Source organism: Elephas maximus, chromosome 3 (assembly GCF_024166365.1).
Source record: "Elephas maximus indicus isolate mEleMax1 chromosome 3, mEleMax1 primary haplotype, whole genome shotgun sequence".
In the NCBI taxonomy this organism is placed as follows: Eukaryota; Metazoa; Chordata; class Mammalia; order Proboscidea; family Elephantidae; genus Elephas; species Elephas maximus.
The window spans coordinates 29588068-29606795 of NC_064821.1; the positions used below are offsets into that span (position 1 = coordinate 29588068).

An 18728-nucleotide genomic window follows, 5' to 3' on the forward strand; every position below is an offset into this window, starting at 1 on the left:
CACTGAACCACTTAAAGCCACTGACCGTCCTACAGCAGGGTACCAGGCCTTACCACAGTCCTCCTCGTCTGACTTGTCCTTGCAGTCGGGGGCGGTGTCACAGCGCCAGCTGACGTGGATACACTCGCTGCCATGGCAATGGAACTTGAAGGCGGAGCAGGGGTCGTTGTCCCTTTGTGGGGCAGATGTGTTGTGGCCCCCACAGTGCTGCAGCCACTCGTCCGAGCCATCCTTGCAGTCAGGGTCGCCATCGCAGGCCCACAGCTAAGGGATGCAGGTGGAGGTGTTGCACTGAATGTTGGCAGGGCCACAGGTGTTCATGGTCACAGGGCAGGCGTCCTCGTCTGAGCCATCCAAGAAATCCCGGTCAGAGCCACGAACACCCCCGAGATGCACTTGCCATCGTGGCAGCGGAACTTGTCCTGGGAGCATGTCTTGGGGGCTGCGGGGTAGATGGGAGAGGAAAACCCCGTCACCGTGGAGTCTCCAACACCAGCCCCTTCCACAGATGGGAAGCTGTGCCGTGGAGAGGTCAGACCCTGGCCAGCATGCTGGTGGAGAAGCGTGCAGGGTACTGATCAAGGCCCCAGGGCTCTGAACAGATTGCCTGGCTCACACCTGCTCCATCCCTGTTCAAAATGGGCAAGTCACTGTTCCTCTCTGTGCCTCAGTTTCCTCATCTGTACATGCCTTTTGGGATTGTTGTGACAACTAGTGGGTTAATGTGTTTGCAGCTTATAGGTGGGGCCCAGCACACAGGAAGTGTTGTTTAAGGCTTTGATGTTAATTGTTCTTAAAAGGGCCAACACTGACACATAGCTCCAAAGTGCCTTCTCATTCAGGAATCTTGGCCTTCTTTCTTTCTTTTTTAATTGTGGTAAAAATAGACATAACAAAACATTTTTTACATGTACATTTCAAAGACATTAATGACACTCACCATGTGGTGCAACCATAACCACTATCCGTTTCCAAATTTTTTCATCACCCTTAAGAGATGCTCAGTGCCCCTTAAGCAATAACTCCCCCTTTCCCCTTTCCTCCGCCCCTAGTAACCACTAGTAAACTTTGGTCTCTATACGTTTTTGGCCTTACTGCTTAACACAATCCTCCAGCTCTGTGACACTCTTACTTTCGCTGGTTAGTTGGAGGATTGAGTCTCAGCCAACAAGCACCCACTGTCTGCTTGGCCTCCCAGGGAAAAGGCAGGGAGAGGTGGCTCATGATGGTCACAGTGGCTAACTGGAACATGTAGTAGGTGCCGTGCTGTGGACAAGGACTGCCTCAGTGAGTGTGTGACAACCCTGAGAGGAAACACCATGGCGCTCCTGCCTCCCGGTCAAGGTGGGACTTGAGGGGTGGGAGGGGCCTGGTATGAGCCCCCAAGAGACACAACACGGGCAGGTAAGCTGGGGAACAAAGTCTGGCCGCGCCCCAGGAAATGGTGTATATACCACTTCCCGGAAGCCTGGTGTAGTTATGGGCAAAATTATGAGAGAGCCCCGGGATCACACTCACCACAGTCTTGGTCGTCTGAGCCATTCTCGCTGTCCACTTGGGCATCACATCTCCAGAACTGAGGTATGCAGTTGTTGACCCGGCCCCCACAGCTGAAGTCCCCAGACTGGCAGGTAACAGACTCTATGAGAGAAATGGGATTGAAGCTTAATGCAAAGGGAAGACTAGACAAACTCACCAGTCCTATCTTTGCAAATGAAGAACCCAGAGTCTTCAGAGACAGCGTGTAAATTCCACCTTTGTGTGTTGAAAGCAAGGGCATTTAATGGAACTTGCTAGAAATCAGTGGTTAAAGGACCAACTGCCATCAGGTTGAACCTGATTTATGGCAGTCCCTTGTGTGTGTCAGAGTACAACTGTGCTCCACAGGGTTTTCAATGGCTGATTTTTTGGAAGTAGAGCCACTCTTCTAAGGTGCTTTGGGTGGACTTGAACCTCCAACCTTTTGGTTAGCAGCCGAGTGTGTTAACACTCTGCACTACCCAGGGTCTCCTGTTAAAGAACAACCAAACCAAACCAACCCCATTGCCGTTGAGTCAATTCCAACTCATAGTGACCCTATAGGACAGAGTAGAACTATCCCATAGGGTTTCCAAGGAGCAGCTGGTAGATTAGAACTGCTGACCTCTTGGTTAACAGCTGAGCTCTCAACCACTCTGCCACTGGGGCTCCTGTTAAAGGACAGTCCCAGTAAAATCTCTCCCTGCCTCCTGATCACTGGCTGCTTTTCCACCTCATCTCCCACCCGCCATCATTGCAAAGGGTCAGGAGGCGCACCACGCTCAGAGAGGACTCACTGCATGTCTCCTGGGACTCGTCAGAGCCATCCTGGCACTCAGCGCTCCTGTAGCAGACCCACTTGTAGGTGATGCACTCGTTCTTCCCACACTTGTCTCCTGCTGAGAGAGAAGAAAAGGAGAACGGAGGCCCCTCAGTGCTAGGTCAGAGAGTGAACAAGTGACCAATTTCCTGCCAACTAAAGAATGAACCTGAAATACAATCCTATGAACAATAGTCCGAGTCCCAGGAAATACAAGTCCAAGAAATAAGTAAGTCCAAATTATCAACAATTTTAAAGATTTGATGGTTGTTAAGTCCAAAGTATGGATCTATTGAGGGATGGGAGCAAAGTATTAGAACTTCTGTGCACAGCTGTTTAGCCTTGAGGCTGCTGAAAGACATTTCCCAGCATCTGTTCTCCTCCATGTTAATAAGACCCTCATTTGGAAATGGATAGTGGTGATGGTTGGACCGAGTGGTGAATATAATTAATGTCAAAGAATTGTACATGTAAAAAAATGCTGAAATGGCAAATGCTTTGTTATATATGTATTTAATCACAATAAAAAAAAGAAGACCTCAAAGTTTCAGGTGGGCAAATGACCCAAATAAGGTCTATGATTTCCCAACCTCCCTTGCAGCTAGCTGTGGCCATGTGACTAAGCTTATGCCAAAGGGATGTGAGTGGATGTGACATGTGTAAATTCCAGGTCATGGCCTTAAAGGAAAGGGTAGAAAGACTGACCATTTGCTTATTTTCATTGTGTTGCAACATTCTGTCATTAGCCTGTGTCTAATTTAATGGATTCATGGGTTAGCTTTAACCAACTTTCCTAAAAAAAGACAGGTGACACAACAAGAAAACCAGAGGTTGAATTCTGCCTTAACTGTATAGTGCGGCTTCAGATGTTAACAGATTATAATATGAACGAGACACTTACAAATGTTATGTATTTAATTTTTATCTATTATCATCTTTTTTTTTTTTAACATTTTGGTTTTTATGTTACGGTTAAGCTTTGTAATGAACATAATATATTAGTACAGGTACATAAAAAATAAATATGTTGGGGAGGGCATGCTCGTATTTTTTTTAGTAAGGGGTGTGTGTGATTTTAAAAGTCTGAAAACGAACTAGTTAGGATTATGACCAAAAGACTGTAGGGCCAAGTGCAATGTGGTATATTGGATTTGTATCCTGGAACAGGAAAAGGATGTTAGAGGAAAAATTGGGGAAATCCAAATAAAGCCTAGAGGGATAGTAAAATGCTGATGTTAATCTCTTAGTTTTCACAAAAGTACCCTAGTTACATAAGATGTTGACATATAGGGGAAACTGGATGAGGAGTTTATGAGAACTCTCTGTACATCTTTGCAACTTGTCTGTAAATGTAACGGTATTCCAGGAAAACACAAGGGGTCTCCATGAGTCAGAATCAACTCCATGACAAGGGGTTTTAATGTTATTCCAAAACAAAAAGGTTATCAGGGGAAAAAAAATCCTTGAGACAAGAGATTACATAAAGTCGAACAATCCCACTCTTAAACATTAACAATGAGGGTGAATAAAGATTTATGGAGCATTTCGGGGGCAGGAGACTTGTGAAAGCAAGACCACGAATTCGATGATGAAGAAAGAGCCATGAGCCTCTATTTTACCCCATCTGTCTCCACCGAAGTTAATACTAAGAGATATGGACCAGAAAGCAGATCATAGGCAGAAGAGAGGAGGAAGAGCACGCCTAGAAATTTCCCTCCCAGGCTCATGCATCTATGGCTGCTGCTCCCTCTTCCCACCCCATTTCCTCATACCTACAAGGTGCAGACATCTGTTTTCCCTGTAAATTACTGCCCTGAAAACGCTACAAGTGAGGAAGAAAGGGATGCCCCTGAGGTCACAGGACTTCACCAACAACTCCCAATCCTGAGCTGTGAGCGTTGTAACACTGAGGAAGTAGAAGTCTCCTTTTGCAGAAACCTGGGGGCACTCTTCAGCTTGACACACAACCTGCCTCCATGCCGGATCCTGTTAACCTTTCACAACCCCAAGGGCCTGCAGTTTCCTTTGCCTGCAATGCCCCCTCCCTGCCCCCACCCCTTTGCTTGGCCAGCTCCTACTGGTGTTTGGTTCAACTTCATGCTGATCTTCAAAGAAAAAAACTGATTTAGGTACCCCATGAGCTCCTAAAATATCTTTTTCTTACCCCTATGACACTGCATCAAAATTTCCTGTTGACTTGTGTACCTCCTAGCCTGGACTCATCAGCCCAATGCCTGACATAGTCATAATAATTTTAATAGGCAGGCTGAAATTTAGAGCCGGGTCCATCACCAAGCCAGGCAAGGTTTGGGGAAAGGAGTGTTCTTCCACACTCCATCTTTTAAGAGAGTAACAGGGTAGAACCTGTTAAAATTCAAAGCGAAGGGTCCAGGCTCCAGCAGATACACTAACACAAGCGCACAACAATGTAAGTTCAAGGATCCAACAAGACCTTACTTACAACAGAGAAAAGGGGAAATATCTGTGGTAGTTTAAAATACTTTCACAAATTCTGTGGCACTCCCTTTAAAAGGTGGAGCCTAATTCCCCTCCTGTGGAGTGGGCTCCAGAGTTACTGACTTGCTTCTAATAGAAAATGCTAGAAGCATGTGGCTTCTGAGATGAGGTCATAAAAAGCCCTGTAGCTTCCTCCCTGCTCTCTCTTGAACTGCTTGCTTTGGGGAAGCCAACTGCATGTCAGGGCTGTTTGAGTTTCTTTTAAGAATGTTTTACTCTTGAAATTAAAGAAAGGAAAAAACTAAGTGAGAGAATTGAAAGACGCAGTCACTATGTACCTCTGGCTTTAGGCCAGGTTACTTTGGCCCTTTGTTGTCGTTGGTTAGGTGCCGTCCAGTCGATTCCTACTCATAGCAACCCTAGGTACAACAGAACGAAACATTGCCCAGTCCTGCACCACCCTCACAATCTTTGCTATGCTTGAGCCCATTGTTGCAGCCACTGTGTCAGTCCATCTCATTCACTCTGACCCTATAACTTCCCAAATGGCTTTCGTTGGCATCGGTCCTTCTAATCGGGTAGACATGGCCAGAGATCCCCAGATACCCTTGAATATCTCACCCGACCTTGAACCTGATCCTGAACCTGGGCTGAGGGCTCTGAGGGCTCTGGGGGTCAGGGGTTCTGAGACTCCACATTCTTGTACTTCATTACTGTCCTCTGGTTTATAAACTGCCCCACCATACAGATGAGTGTATTTTCGTCATACAAGATGGAGGAAGCACTTGCCCACAGCCAGGGGATGACTGGAAAAGGTAAGTCGTTTCTGATTTTCCATAACCTGATGCCAGCCATCGTGGAGTGTTACACACACACACACACACACACACACACACACACACACACACACACACACACCATCTTTCACTGTACTGGACTCTAGCGAGCACAATTAAACTATCATTTGGGTTGTTTTTCCTTGTCTAAAGGAGCCTGGTGGCACAGTAGTTAAAGTGCTCAGCTGTTAACCAAAAGGCCGGTGGTTCGAACCCACCAGCCACTCTGCAGGAGAAAAATATGGCAGTCTGCTTCTGTAAAGGTTACAGCCTTGGAAACCCTATGGGGCAGTTATACTCTGTGCTATAGAGTTTCTATGAGTTGGAATCGACTTGACAGCAACTGACAAAAACATTCATTTCTATCTTGGTGGCACACACAGCAATTTTGTGTAGATTCCCTGAGAGGCAGTGTAGTGAGGTAGTGAGCTGGTGGCTACACCAGGTTACTAGGTTTGAATTAAATGGCTTTCTAGGCCATTCAATTAGAATGGCTCAGGCAACTGACTTGATCCTTCTCAGCCTCAGTTTCCTCATCTGTAAAACGGGAGAATGTCGTTGTGTGCCATCAAGTCGATTCCAACTCATAGCAACCCTATAGCACAGAGTAGAACTGCCCCATAGGGTTTCCTTGGCTGTAAATCTTTACAGACACAGATCACCAGGTCTTTTCTCCTGAGGAGCTGCTGGTGGGTATGAACTGACAACCTTTTGATCAGCAGCCAAGTGCTTTAACTATTTTTTTTTTTATTAACTTTTATTGAGCTTCAAGTGAATGTTTACAAATCAAGTCAAACTGTCACATATAAGTTTTGCTTTAACTATTGTGCCAACAGCAGTCCCTATTCCCTGTTGGAAACCCTGGTGGCGTTGTGGTTAAGAGTTCAGCTGCTAACCAAAAAGGTCAGCAGTTCAAATCCACCGGATGCTCCTTGGAAACCCTATGGGGCAGTTCTACTCTATCCTTTAGGGTTGCTATGAGTCAGAATCGACTCGACGGCAACAGAGTATTCCCTTTTGTGAGGAGCTCTGCCCAGATCCTGACATAGTTGACATTAACTCAAAAAAATAAAAAAAGACAGGTGATATATTCATACAAAAGAATACTACTCAGCAGTAAGAATGGACAAATGACTGATATAGGCAAAGAAATGGATGGCTCTCTGAAACATTATGTTGTGTCTGGCTCAAGAGTACATACTGTATGATTGCATTTATAGGAAGTTCTGTTGTTGTTTTTGTTATTAGCTGCCGTCATGTCAGCCCCAACTCATGATGACCCCATGCATAATGGAACAAAATGCTTGGACGTGTACCATTCCCGTGATCAGCTGCAGACTGGACAATGTTCCGTTGTGACCTACAGGGTTTACAATGGCCGATTTTTGGCCTTTCTTCCTAGTCCGTCTTAGCCTGGAAGCTCTACTGAAAGCTGTTCAGCATCATGGCAGCACACAAGCCAGCACTAAGAGAATGGTGGTAGTAACTGCACATGAGGTGCATCGGCTGGGAATCAAAACCAGGTCTCCAGCCCAGGAGGTGAGAACACCACTATTGAACCACCAATGCCTCATATGAAGTTCTAGTGCAGGCAAAACTAGACATCAGGTTAGTGTTTACTTCTGGGGTAGGTGGGGTGATTAACAGGAAAGGGGCACCAAGGAACTTTCTAGGGAGGATGGAAATAGTCTACATCTTGATGGGAGGTGGGTGGTGGATGGTGGTTACACTTGTCAAAACTCAACTTTTCGCTTAATATCTGTCCATTTTGTAGTAGGTCAACTATACCTCAATTTAAAAAGAAAACAAACTCAGGGCCTTCCAAGTTCAAGTCCAATGCTCTTTCCAGAGGCTGGGGAACTGATGTGGTGAAATTAGGAGGTATGAGGAGAACCAAAACACGGATGGAGGTGGTAAAGATGGTGAAACATAAGGAGTATTTAGAAGAATCAACAGAACTTGGTAACTGTGAATCACAGTGGCCACAGTCTAGAACCCAGGTGACAAGGAGAACGGATGGTGGAAGACAGGGAGGAAGAGAAAAGTGAATGAGTTCAGCTTTGGAATTTGCTGTGGTCCCAGATACCATCGCCCAACGACTGATCAGTACAGGATGTCTCACTCAGCAGTGCTTCTACAATCTACCCCACACCCCCTGACTCACAGCTGAACTATGATAGTTCTAAAAGGAGGAAATGACTCATATCTCCCCACTTCTTGCACAAAAAAGCATTTGGAATTGCAGGACTCTCAGAAAAAATACAACAAGAAATTTCAGGCAAAGAGCATTTGCAATGAGGAGCTTGGAAGTGGAGCTTCAATCACCCCACCACTAAGCAGCCCGGGGATTGGGGCTTCAGTTACCACTAATCCACTGTCCTGCTTCCCAGCCTTTGCTTAAGGGCCCATCAGACACACAAAATGTGCCACTTAGGAGACTGGAAACACTAGTTAACACCTTAAACCCATTGCTGTCAAGTCAATTTCAACTCATAGTGATCCTATAAGGCAGAGTAGAACTGCTCCGTAGTTTCCAAGGCTGTCATCTTTAAGGAAGCAGACTGCCACATCTTTCCCCTGCCGAGTGGCTGGTGGATTCGAACTGCTACCTTTTGGTTAGCAGCTGAGTGCCTAACCATGCATCACCAGGGCTCCTTTTAATTAACACCATAAGGCTCTTTAAAGAGGGACAAAGAACAATAAAACGCCTTTGACCATCAAGTCCACCCCCCAACACTTCTTCAAACATTTGCTAGCCACAGGTGGCTAAAGACCTCAATAACCAGAAGACCTTGTCGCTACCTGTTTCTGTCAGAACAGGCGATCCATCAGCTGGCCAATCTGTAGGCAATGTTTAAAATGTGGATTTCACTGCTACAGCCACTGCCAGATGGCAGTTGGCCGGGAAATAAGCCCCAAGGCCTTGCCAGTCGGTGGGGATCAGGAACAGAGTACGGAATGAGTGACAGTATATCAAGCCAGTGTTCCCACATGAGCCAAGACCCTCCTGAACAAGGGAATGGAACTAGTCCTGTTCCAAACACCACAGCCCAAAGAAAGCGCACATCTTCCTTGTCTTTCCCTGGTGCTGCAGAACCAAGTTTTGGGTTTTTCCAAGTCAGTTCATTTGAATTTCAGCAAAAGCAAGCCAGCATTACCTTCTGCCCTTCTAGCTCCAGCATACTGGGGATGCCTACAATTATGTAAGCTCTGCACCCCTTCAAAAAAAAATCTTTCAACTCTGGCCCTCAGATTTCTGGTGTCGAATTTCTGGTGCCAGGGACAAGGTTATCGAAACAGAAGAGGAGCATTCTCATTTCTGCTTTTTCGCCAGCATGCAAATGAGGTGGTGAACGTTTTCGATGTTTGCTGTAAAACAGTTGTTGTACAGGGAAATCAAGACTGTAGATGGAATCATTTCCTTGACTAAAGAAAATCCCCTGGGCTGGCCTAATGACTCAGCTGAAAGCAAATGAGAAGTCAATTTGCCAATGTTATGATGGGAAACAAACTGGATGATGCCAAGGTATTTTCCCCTCTGGGGTGATCGTGAAGGCCAGATCTTGTCGCCCACTGCGCGTTTGGGAGAGGACTCTTGATGTTAGCTGCTGGTTGCTTCCACAGCCTCTTAGCAACAAACAGCCACTGACAGCCAGCGAAGTGTGAATGTGAAGAATGGAATTAATGTGGAACGGGAGGAGACTTCTAAGGCTTGAGCGTGTGCTCATGGCAAAGCACAGAGCAGCAAAAGCTTTTGGAATTGTACCTTCATACAACTGGAGATGAGCAGGAACAGTGTGGAAAGACAGAATGACACATATACCCCACTGCTATTCAGCCAATTTCAATTCATAGCGACACTACAGGACAGAGTAGAACTGCCCCATAGGGTTTCCAAGGCTGTAAATCTTTATGGGAGGAGACTGCTACATCCTTCTCCTGAGGAACCACACGTAACTCACCTGAAAGGTGTTTGGTCTCAATAAAGCTCTTCCTATATTTTGCCAGTGTTCCCTGGAAGAAAATCCCCCTGGAGCATGTTGCTAAATTGGGACATACTCAGTGCTTCACACAAGCTAACTGATTTCGATCTAAGTGAAGGTATTCCAACCACCTTGGTTTCCAAAGGGACGGACAAGCAGCTTTCCTGGAAATGCCTTGAAGACAGTGGAGGAGCAAGCTGGAGCAGGTAGGGCTGCCTACACTTGCATAAGCTAAACCATCATCCTGCTAACATCAGAAGAGAAAAGCAGCTGCCAGCTCTCAGAAGCCTGGGAAAAACCCTAGGGCATGTCGTTTTTCTGGGAACAGAAGACACATGCATCAGCTCTTCCGCCACCCAGCGAGATGGGAAACTAAAGCGAGGCCATTGCCTTGCTAAAGACTTCACTGGCAACATTTCCCAGGAAGGAGGTGATCACAAGAGGAATACAGGTTATCATGTACCTTTTTATCAGGTGATGCTTCATACAAGTGGGCGGCAGGCATGGCCACAATAATGCCCTGCTATGTGGTTGCTGGTGGCGTTGTGATTAAGAGCTACAACTGCTAACCAAAAGGTTGGCAGTTTGAATCCACCAGGCGCTCCTTGGAAACTCTATGGGGCAGTTCTACTTTGTCCTATAGGGTCACTATGAGTAGGAATAGACTTGATGACAATAAGAACAGGTTACATGTGGTTGCATCCAACCTCCCTCTCCTCCTGGCAGAGGCTGATGTATCACAGGTACAACAGATTTCAAGAGCTGAAAGCTTTCCACTCAAAGCCACCCCTCTGCCAATAAATAATAAGCTTCCTGCGATCCTGCTCAACAGATAGCCACAAGCCTCTCACAGGCTGAGCAGGCTGGAAGAAGGGAAAGAACCGTTTATCTATTGCCTATGGCTGGGCCACAATTAGGCATAAATATGGATCTCTTCCAGTCAGTTGGCCAGGAAGCTATCTTCCATATTTCTTGGCATAGACAAGTGAGCACCTCCAGCACTGCATCGGTTTGTTGAAACATCTCAATTGATATTCTGTCAATTCCTGGAGCTTAGCTTTTCACCAATACCTTCAGAGCAGCTTGGACTTCCTTTAATATCATTAGTTAATGATCATGTGCTACCTCTTGAAACGGTTGAACATCAACTAATTGTTTTTGGTATAATGATGCTGTGTGTTCCTTCCATCTTCTTTTGATGCTTCCTTCGTCGTTTACTATCTTACCCATAGAATCCTTCATTATTGCAACTCGAGGCTTGAATTTTTTCCTCAGTTCTTTTAGCTTGAGAAACGTCTAGCATGCTCTTCCCTTTTGGTTTTCTATCTCCAGCTCTTTGCACATGTCATTATAATGCTTTATTTTGTCTTCTCAAGCTGCCCTTTGAAATCTTCTGTTCAGTTCTTTTACTTCATCAATTCTTCCTTTTGCTTTAGCTGCTCGACACTCAAGAGCAAGTTTCAGAGTCTCCTCTGACATCCATCTTGGTCTTTTCTGTCTTTCCTGTGTTTTTAATGACCTCTTGCTTTCTTCATGTATGATGTCCTTGATGTCATTCCACAACTTGTCTGGTCTTTGGTCACTAGTGTTCAAGGTGTCAAATCTATTCCTGAGATGGTCTCTTAACTCAGGTGGGATATACTCAAGGTCATATTTTGGTTCTTGTGGACTTGCTCTGATTTTCTTCAGTTTCAGTTTGAACTTTCATATGAGCAATTGATGGTCTGTTTCCCAGTCGGCCCCTGGCCTTGTTCTGACTCATGATATTGAGCTTTTCCATCGTCTGCTTCCACCAAAAAAAACCCAAAAAACAAAAAAACCAAACCCAGTGCCCTTGAGTAGATTCTGACTCATGGAAACCCTGGTGGCATAGTGGTTAAGTGCTATGGCTGCTAACCAAAGGGTCGGCAGTTTGAATGCGCCAGGCACTCCTTGGAAACTCTATGGGGGCAGTTCCACTCTGTCCTATAGGGTTGCTATGAGTCTGTTTCCACAGATGCAGTTAACTTGATTCCTGTGTGTTCCGTCTGGCGAGGTCCGTGTGTATAGTCACCGTTTATGTTGGTGGAAGAAGGTATTTGTAATGAAGAAGACATTGGTGTTGCAAAATCCTATCATTTGATCTCCAGCATTGCTTCTGTCACCAAGGCCATATATTCCAACTACCGATCCTTGTTCATTTCCGACTTTTGCATTCCAATCACCAGTAATTATCAATGCATCCTGATTGCATGTTCAATCAATTTCAGGATGCAGCAGCTAATAAAAATCTATTTCTTCATCTTTGGCCTTAGTGGTTGGTGGGTAAATTTGAATAATAGTTGTATTAACCGGTCTTCCTTGTTGTTGTTGTTGTTAGGTGCTGTTGAGTCGGTTACGACTCATAGCCACCCTATGCACAACAGAATGAAGCACTGGCAGGTCTTGCGCCATCCTTACAATCGTTGTTATGCTTGAGCTCATTGTTGCAGTCACTGTGTCAATCCACCTTGTTGAGGGTCTTCCTCTTTTCCGCTGACCCTGTACTCTGTCAAGCATGATGTCCTTCTACAGGGACTGATCCCTCCTGACAACATGTCCAAAGTATGTAAGATGCAGTCTCTCCATCCTTGCTTCTAAGGAGCATTCTGGCCACACTTCTTCCAAGACAGATTTGTTCGTTCTTTTGGCAGTCCATGGTATATTCAATATTCTTTGCCAACAACACAATTCAAAGGCGTCAACTCTTCTCCGGTCTTCCTTATTCATTGTCCAGCTTTCACTTACATATGATGCAATTGAAACTACCATGGCTTGGGTCAGGTGCACCTTAGTCTTCAGGGTGACATCTTTGCTCTTCAACACTTTGAAGAGATCCTTTGCAGCAGATTTGCCCAATGCAACACGTCTTTTGCTTTCTTGACTGCTGCTTCCATGGCTGTTGATTGTGGATCCAAGTAAAATGAAATCCTTGACAACTTGAATCTCTTCTCTGTTTATCATGATGTTGCTCATTGGTCCAGTTGTGAGAATTTTTGTTTTCTTTATGTTGAGGTGTAATCCATACTGAAGGCTGTGGTCTTTGATCTTCATTAGTAAGTGCTTCAAGTCCTCTTCACTTTCAGCAAGCAAGGTTGTGTCATCTGCATAACGCAGGTTGTTAATGAGTCTTCTACCAATCCTGATGCCCCGTTCTTCTTCATATAGTCCAGCTTCTCGGATTATTTGTTCAGCACACAGATTAAATAGGTATGGTGAAAGAATACAACCCTGATGCACACCTTTCCTGACTTTAAACCAATCAGTATCCCCTTGTTCTATCCGAACAACGGCCTCTTGATCTATGTAAAGTTTCCTCATGAGCACAGTTAAGTGTTCTGGAATTCCTATTCTTCACAGTGTTATCCATAGTTTGTTATGGTCCACACAGTCGAATGCCTTTGCATAGTCAATAAATCACAGATAAATATCCTTCTGGTATTCTCTGCTTTCAGCCAGGATCCATCTGACATCAGCAATGATATCCCTGATTTCACGTCCTCTTCTGAAACCAGCCTGAATTTCTGGCAGTTCCCTGTCGATATACTGCTGCAGCCATTTTTGCTTGCTTGTGATATTAATGATATTGTTCTATAATTTCCACATTTGGTTGGATCACCTTTCTTGGGAATAGGCATAAATATGGATCTCTTCCAGTCAGTTGGCCAGGAATCTGTCTTCTATATTTCTTGGCATAGACAAGTGAGCATCTCCAGTGCTGCATCTGTTTGTTGAAACATCTCAATTGATATTCCATCAATTCCTGGAGCCTTGTTTTTCGCCAATGCCTTCAGAGCAGCTTGGACTTCTTCCTTCAGTACCATCGGTTCCTGATCATATGCCACCTCTTGAAATGGCTGAACGTCAACTAATTCTTTTTGGCATAATGACTCTGTGTATTCCTTCCATCTTCTTTTGATGCTTCCTGCGTCATTTAATACTTTCCCCATGGAATCCTTCACTATTGCAACTTGAGGCTTGAATTTTTTCTTCAGTTCTTTCCGCTTGAGAAACGCTGAGTGTGTTCTTCCCTTTTGGTTTTCCATCTCCAGCTCTTTGAACATGTCATTATTATACTTTACTTTGTCTTCTCGAACCACCCTTTGAAATCATCTGTTCAGTTCTTTTGCTTCATCAATTCTTCCTTTTGCTTTAGCTGCTCGACGCTCAAGAGAAAGTTTCAGAGTCTCCTCTGACATCCATCTTGGTCTTTTCTTTCTTTCCTGTCTTTTCAGTGACCTCTTGCTTTCTTCATGGATGATGTCCTTGATGTCATTCCACAACTTGTCTGGTCTGCGGTCACTAGTGTTCAATGCATCAAATCTATTCTTGAGATGGTCTCCAAATTCAGGTGGGATATACTCAAGGTCATATATTGGCTGTCATGGACTTGCTCTGATTTTCTTCAGTTTCAGCTTGAACTTGCATATGAGCAATTGATGGTCTGTACCACATTCGGCCCCTGGCCTTGTTCTGACTGATGACATTGAGTTTTTCCATGGTTTCTTTCCACAGATGTAGTCAATTTGATTTCTGTGTGCTCCATCTGTTGAGGTTCATGTGTATAGTCACTGTTTATGTTGGTGAAAGAAGGTATTTCCAATGAAAAAGTCGTATTAACTGGTCTTCCTTGTAGGCATATGGATATTATCCTGTCACTGACAGCATTGTACTGCAGGATAGATCTTGAAACGTTCTTTTTGACGATGAATGCAACACCATTCCTCTTCGAGTTGTCGTTCCCAGCATAGTAGACTATAAAAATTGTCCAATTCAAAATGGCCAATACCAGTCCATTTCAGCTCACTAATGCCTAGGATATCGATGTTTATGTGTTCCATTTCATTTTTGTTGATTTCCAGTTTTCCTAGATTCATACATTGTACATTTCAGGTTCCAATGATTAATGGATGTTTGCAGCTGTTTCTTCTCATTTTGAGTTGTCCCACATCAGCAAATGAAGGTCCCGGAAGCTTTACTCCATCCACGTCATTAAAGTCAACTCTACTTTGAGGAGGCAGGTCTTCCCCATTCATCTTTTGAGTGCCTTCCAACCTGGTGGGCTCATCTTCCAGCACTATATCAGACAATGTTCCGCTGCTACTCATAAGGTTTTCGCTGGCTAATGCTTTTCAGAAGTAGACTGCCGGGTCATTTTTCCTAGTCTGTCTTAGTCTGGAAGCTCAGCTGAAACCTGTCCTCCATGGGTGACCCTGCTGGTATCTGAATACCGGTGGCATAGCTTCCAGCATCACAGCAACACACAAGCCTCCACAGCAGGACAAACTGACAGACACGTGGGGGTCTTCCTTGTAGGCGTATGGATATTATCCTATCACTGACTCCATTGTACTTCAGGATAGATCTTGAAATGTTCTTTTTGATGATGAATACAACACCATTCCTCTTCAAGCTGTCATTCCCAGCATAGTAGCCTATATGATTGTCCAATTCAAAATGGCCAATACCAGTTGATTTCAGCTCACTAATGCCGAGGATATCAATGTTTATGCATTCCATTTTTGACGATTTCCATTTTTCCTAGATTCATACTTTGTACATTCCAGGTTCCGATTATTAATGGATGTTTTCAGCTGTATCTTCTCATTTTGAGTCGTGCCATATTTATGCCTATTCCCAAGAAAGGTGATCCAACCAAATGTGGAAATTATAGAACAATATCATTAATATCACACGCAAGCAAAATTTTGCTGAAGATCATTCAAAAACGGCTGCGGCAGTATATCAACAGGGAACTGCCAGAAATTCAGGCTGGTTTCAGAAGAGGATATGGAGTCAGGGATATCACTGCTGATGTCAGATGGATCCTGGCTGAAAGCAGAGAATACCAGAAGGATGTTTATCTGTGTTTTATTGACTATGCAAACGCATTCAGCTGTGTGGAGCATAACAAATTATGGACAACACTGCTAAATATGGGAATTGTAGAACACTTAATAGCGCTCATGAGGAACCTTTACATAGATCAAAAGCCAGTTGTTCGGACAGAACTAGGGGATACTGATTGGTTTAAAGTCAGGAAAGGTATGCATCAGGGTTGTATCCTTTCACCATATTTATTCGATCTGTATGCTGAGCAAATAATCCGAAGAGCTGGACTATATGAAGAACGGGGCATCAGCATCGGAGGAAGACTCATTAACAATCTGCATTATGCAGATGACACAACATTGCTTGCTGAAAGTGAAGAGGACTTGAATTACTTACTAATGAAGATCAGAGACCACGGCCTTCAGTATGGATTGCACCTCAACATAAAGAAAACAAAAATCCTCACAACTGGACCAATAAGCAACATCTTGATAAATGGAGAAAAGATTGAAGTTGTCAGGGATTTCATTTTACTTGGATCCACAGTCAACATCCATGGAAGGAGAGGTCAAGAAATCAAAGGATGCATTGCACTGGGCAAATCTGCTGCAAAGGACCTCTTCAAAGTGTTGAAAAGCAAAGATGTCACCTTGAAGACTAAGGTGTGCCTGACCCAAGCCATGGTATTTTCAGTTGCATCATATGCATGTGAAAGCAATGAATAAGGAAGACCGAAGAAGAGTTAATGTCTTTGAATTGTGGTGTTGGCGAAGAATATTGAATATACCATGGACTGCCAAAAGAACGAACAAATCTGTCTTGAAAGAAGTGCAACCAGAATGCTCCGTAGAAGCGACGACGGCGAGACTGCGTCTTACATACTTTGGACATGTTGTCAGGAGGGATCAGTCCCTGCAGAAGGACATCATGCTTGCCAAAGTACAAGGTCAGCGGAAAAGAGGAAGACCCTCAACAAGGTGGATTGACACGTGGCTGCAACAATGAGCTCAAGCATAACAAGATTGTAAGGATGGCGCAGGACCGGGCAATGTTTCGTTCTGTTGTGCATAGGGTCGCTATGAGTCGGAACCGACCCGATGGCACCTAACAACAACGGCTGGGCCAACTGCCTCTCAGCAGCTAATTTAAAATGTCCGGGGAGAAAGAGGGAACTTGGGATCATGCACCAACGAACCTCTTACCCAAATCTACATCTGAAGCCCCCCAAACGAAGAAACGTCAAAGCGGGCAGCTCAACTAACCCCTTTAGCGCCTCTGAACAGACAGGCAACCCAGGGCAGGCGGAGCGAGGGCGGCCCGAGGACACGATCAGGGCCGAGGCCTGGCAACAGACCGGGCGTTCGGCGGACGCTTCGTCCACGTTCGCAGATACAGCTACAGTCCGGGACTAGCCGCCTCCTTTGTGACAGAGCCCCGAAGGACCCCAGGCTTTTCCAGGCGTCGCTCTCAGTGAGAAGTAGGTGCGACGCGAACGCCACGCCCGCCCCGCCCCGCGCGTGCACATGCTCCGCCCCGTGCCGCACGCCCCTCCACAGCCACGGCCTCCCATTGGCCGAGGGGAGTGGCTCGAGACCCGCCTGTTCGAACCGCAACCAATGGGAGCATGGGGGCGGGCCGGCGGGGCCGGAGGCGGTGACCCAGCGCAGAGGCGCGCGCGAGGCGCCGGGGGAGGCCGCTCCCGGCCGGGGGTAGTGGCTGAGCCCCCGGCCCCACAAAGCCGACTCCGCGGTCGAGGTATCCCCTGACCGCGGGCCAGCGCCGGGGAGGCTTGTGGGGACCTCCAGGTGGGTTAGCCTGGCCTCGGCGAGAGGGTCCCCGGGTCGTCTTCGCCTCAAGAATGGCCGGAAGAGTGGGTCCCTCCCTTTCAGGGCTGGAGGTCCCTGTACTCCGCTCTGAGGAAAACGAGGGGGCACCTCAGCTGGAGGAGACCCCGGTTCCTCTGAGCCCTCCGAGCCCCCCAAACCTCACGCCCACCTCAGTGCTCCCTCCAGCCTTTTGGGAAGCTCCTCGGGCCATTTTCCCGCAAGTCTCCCAAGTCGGGAGTGATTCTTTGCCACACACACAAATTGGAGGGGTCGGGCAGACCTTACCACCGCCCCCGAAGTCGGGGCTCCCTGACCCGCGTGCGCGCCCTGAGCCAGCCTTACCTGCAGCTCCCGCCGCGGCGAGGAGCAGGGCGATGGCGCAGCGCAGCCCCCAGCCTGCCGACCCCATGCTCGCAGCCTCGGTCTGGGACGCCCGGCCCAGCCCCGGGTCGGCTGTGTCTGGGCAGGAGACTCGGGCTTCGCGCGGCACCGCGGCGACTACACGCGGGGCTGGAGTCATTGGCAGCATTTCAACGTGAGGTTTCTAGCAGGGGGAGGAGTTTGCGGTGGGGTGATTTTCAAATATCTTCACCTCACTGCGGGAGGAGGAGTTTCGAACGCCCGATGTGACATGGGCTCTTTAACCCTTGAAGCCCTGACTCCGAAGCCGGTCCTTCCCACAGCACGCCAGGGCAGGCTGCTCCCTAAATTGGAAACGCGCCTCTTGAAAGATCCGGTTAAAGTTTCTCTTCACTTTTAACTGCGGCCATTTGCTTTTTGGTGCCCAACGGATGTTAAAAAACACTCTTCTAAAATACTGTAACTACAATTTCCCCTTTGCCTCGAACGGAAAAACTTTGAGGTTTTGTTAGAAGCTTATTTTGCCCTCCTTTCTCACTTGGCCTTTTCCTTTCCAGGAATTGTATAGATATTTTTAATTTATTTTGACTGCATAGTTTTTTTTTTTTTTAATTTTTATTGTGCTTTAAGTGAAAGTTTACAAATCAAGTCAGTCTCTCACAGAAAAATTTATATACATCTTGCTACATACTCACAATTGCTCTCCTCCTAATGAGACAACCGGCTCCCTCCTGCCACTCTTTCTTTTCCTGTCCATTTCACCAGCTTCTAACCCCCTCCACCCTCTCATCTCCCCTCCAGGCAGGAGATGCCAACATAGTCTCAAGTGTCCACGTGATTCAAGAAGCTCACTCCTCACCAGCATCCCTCTCCAACCTATTGTCCAGTCCAATGCCTGTCTGAAGAGTTGGGTTCAGGAATGGTTCCTGTCCTGGACCAAAAGAAGGTCTGGGGGCCATGACCACTGGGGTCTTTCTAGTCTCAGTCAGACCATTAAGTCTGGTCTTATGAGAATTTGGGGTCTGCATTCCCACTGCTCTCCTGCTCCCTCAGGGGTTCTCTGTTGTGTTCCCTGTCA

General features: G+C 46.2%; 1 pseudogene; it reads right to left on the reverse strand.

The window, feature by feature from the left end:
- LOC126072185 (low-density lipoprotein receptor-like) overlaps window positions 1–18023 on the reverse strand; it is a 49717-nt pseudogene extending 31694 nt beyond the window's left edge.
- Window positions 18024–18728: the final 705 nt, after the last annotated feature.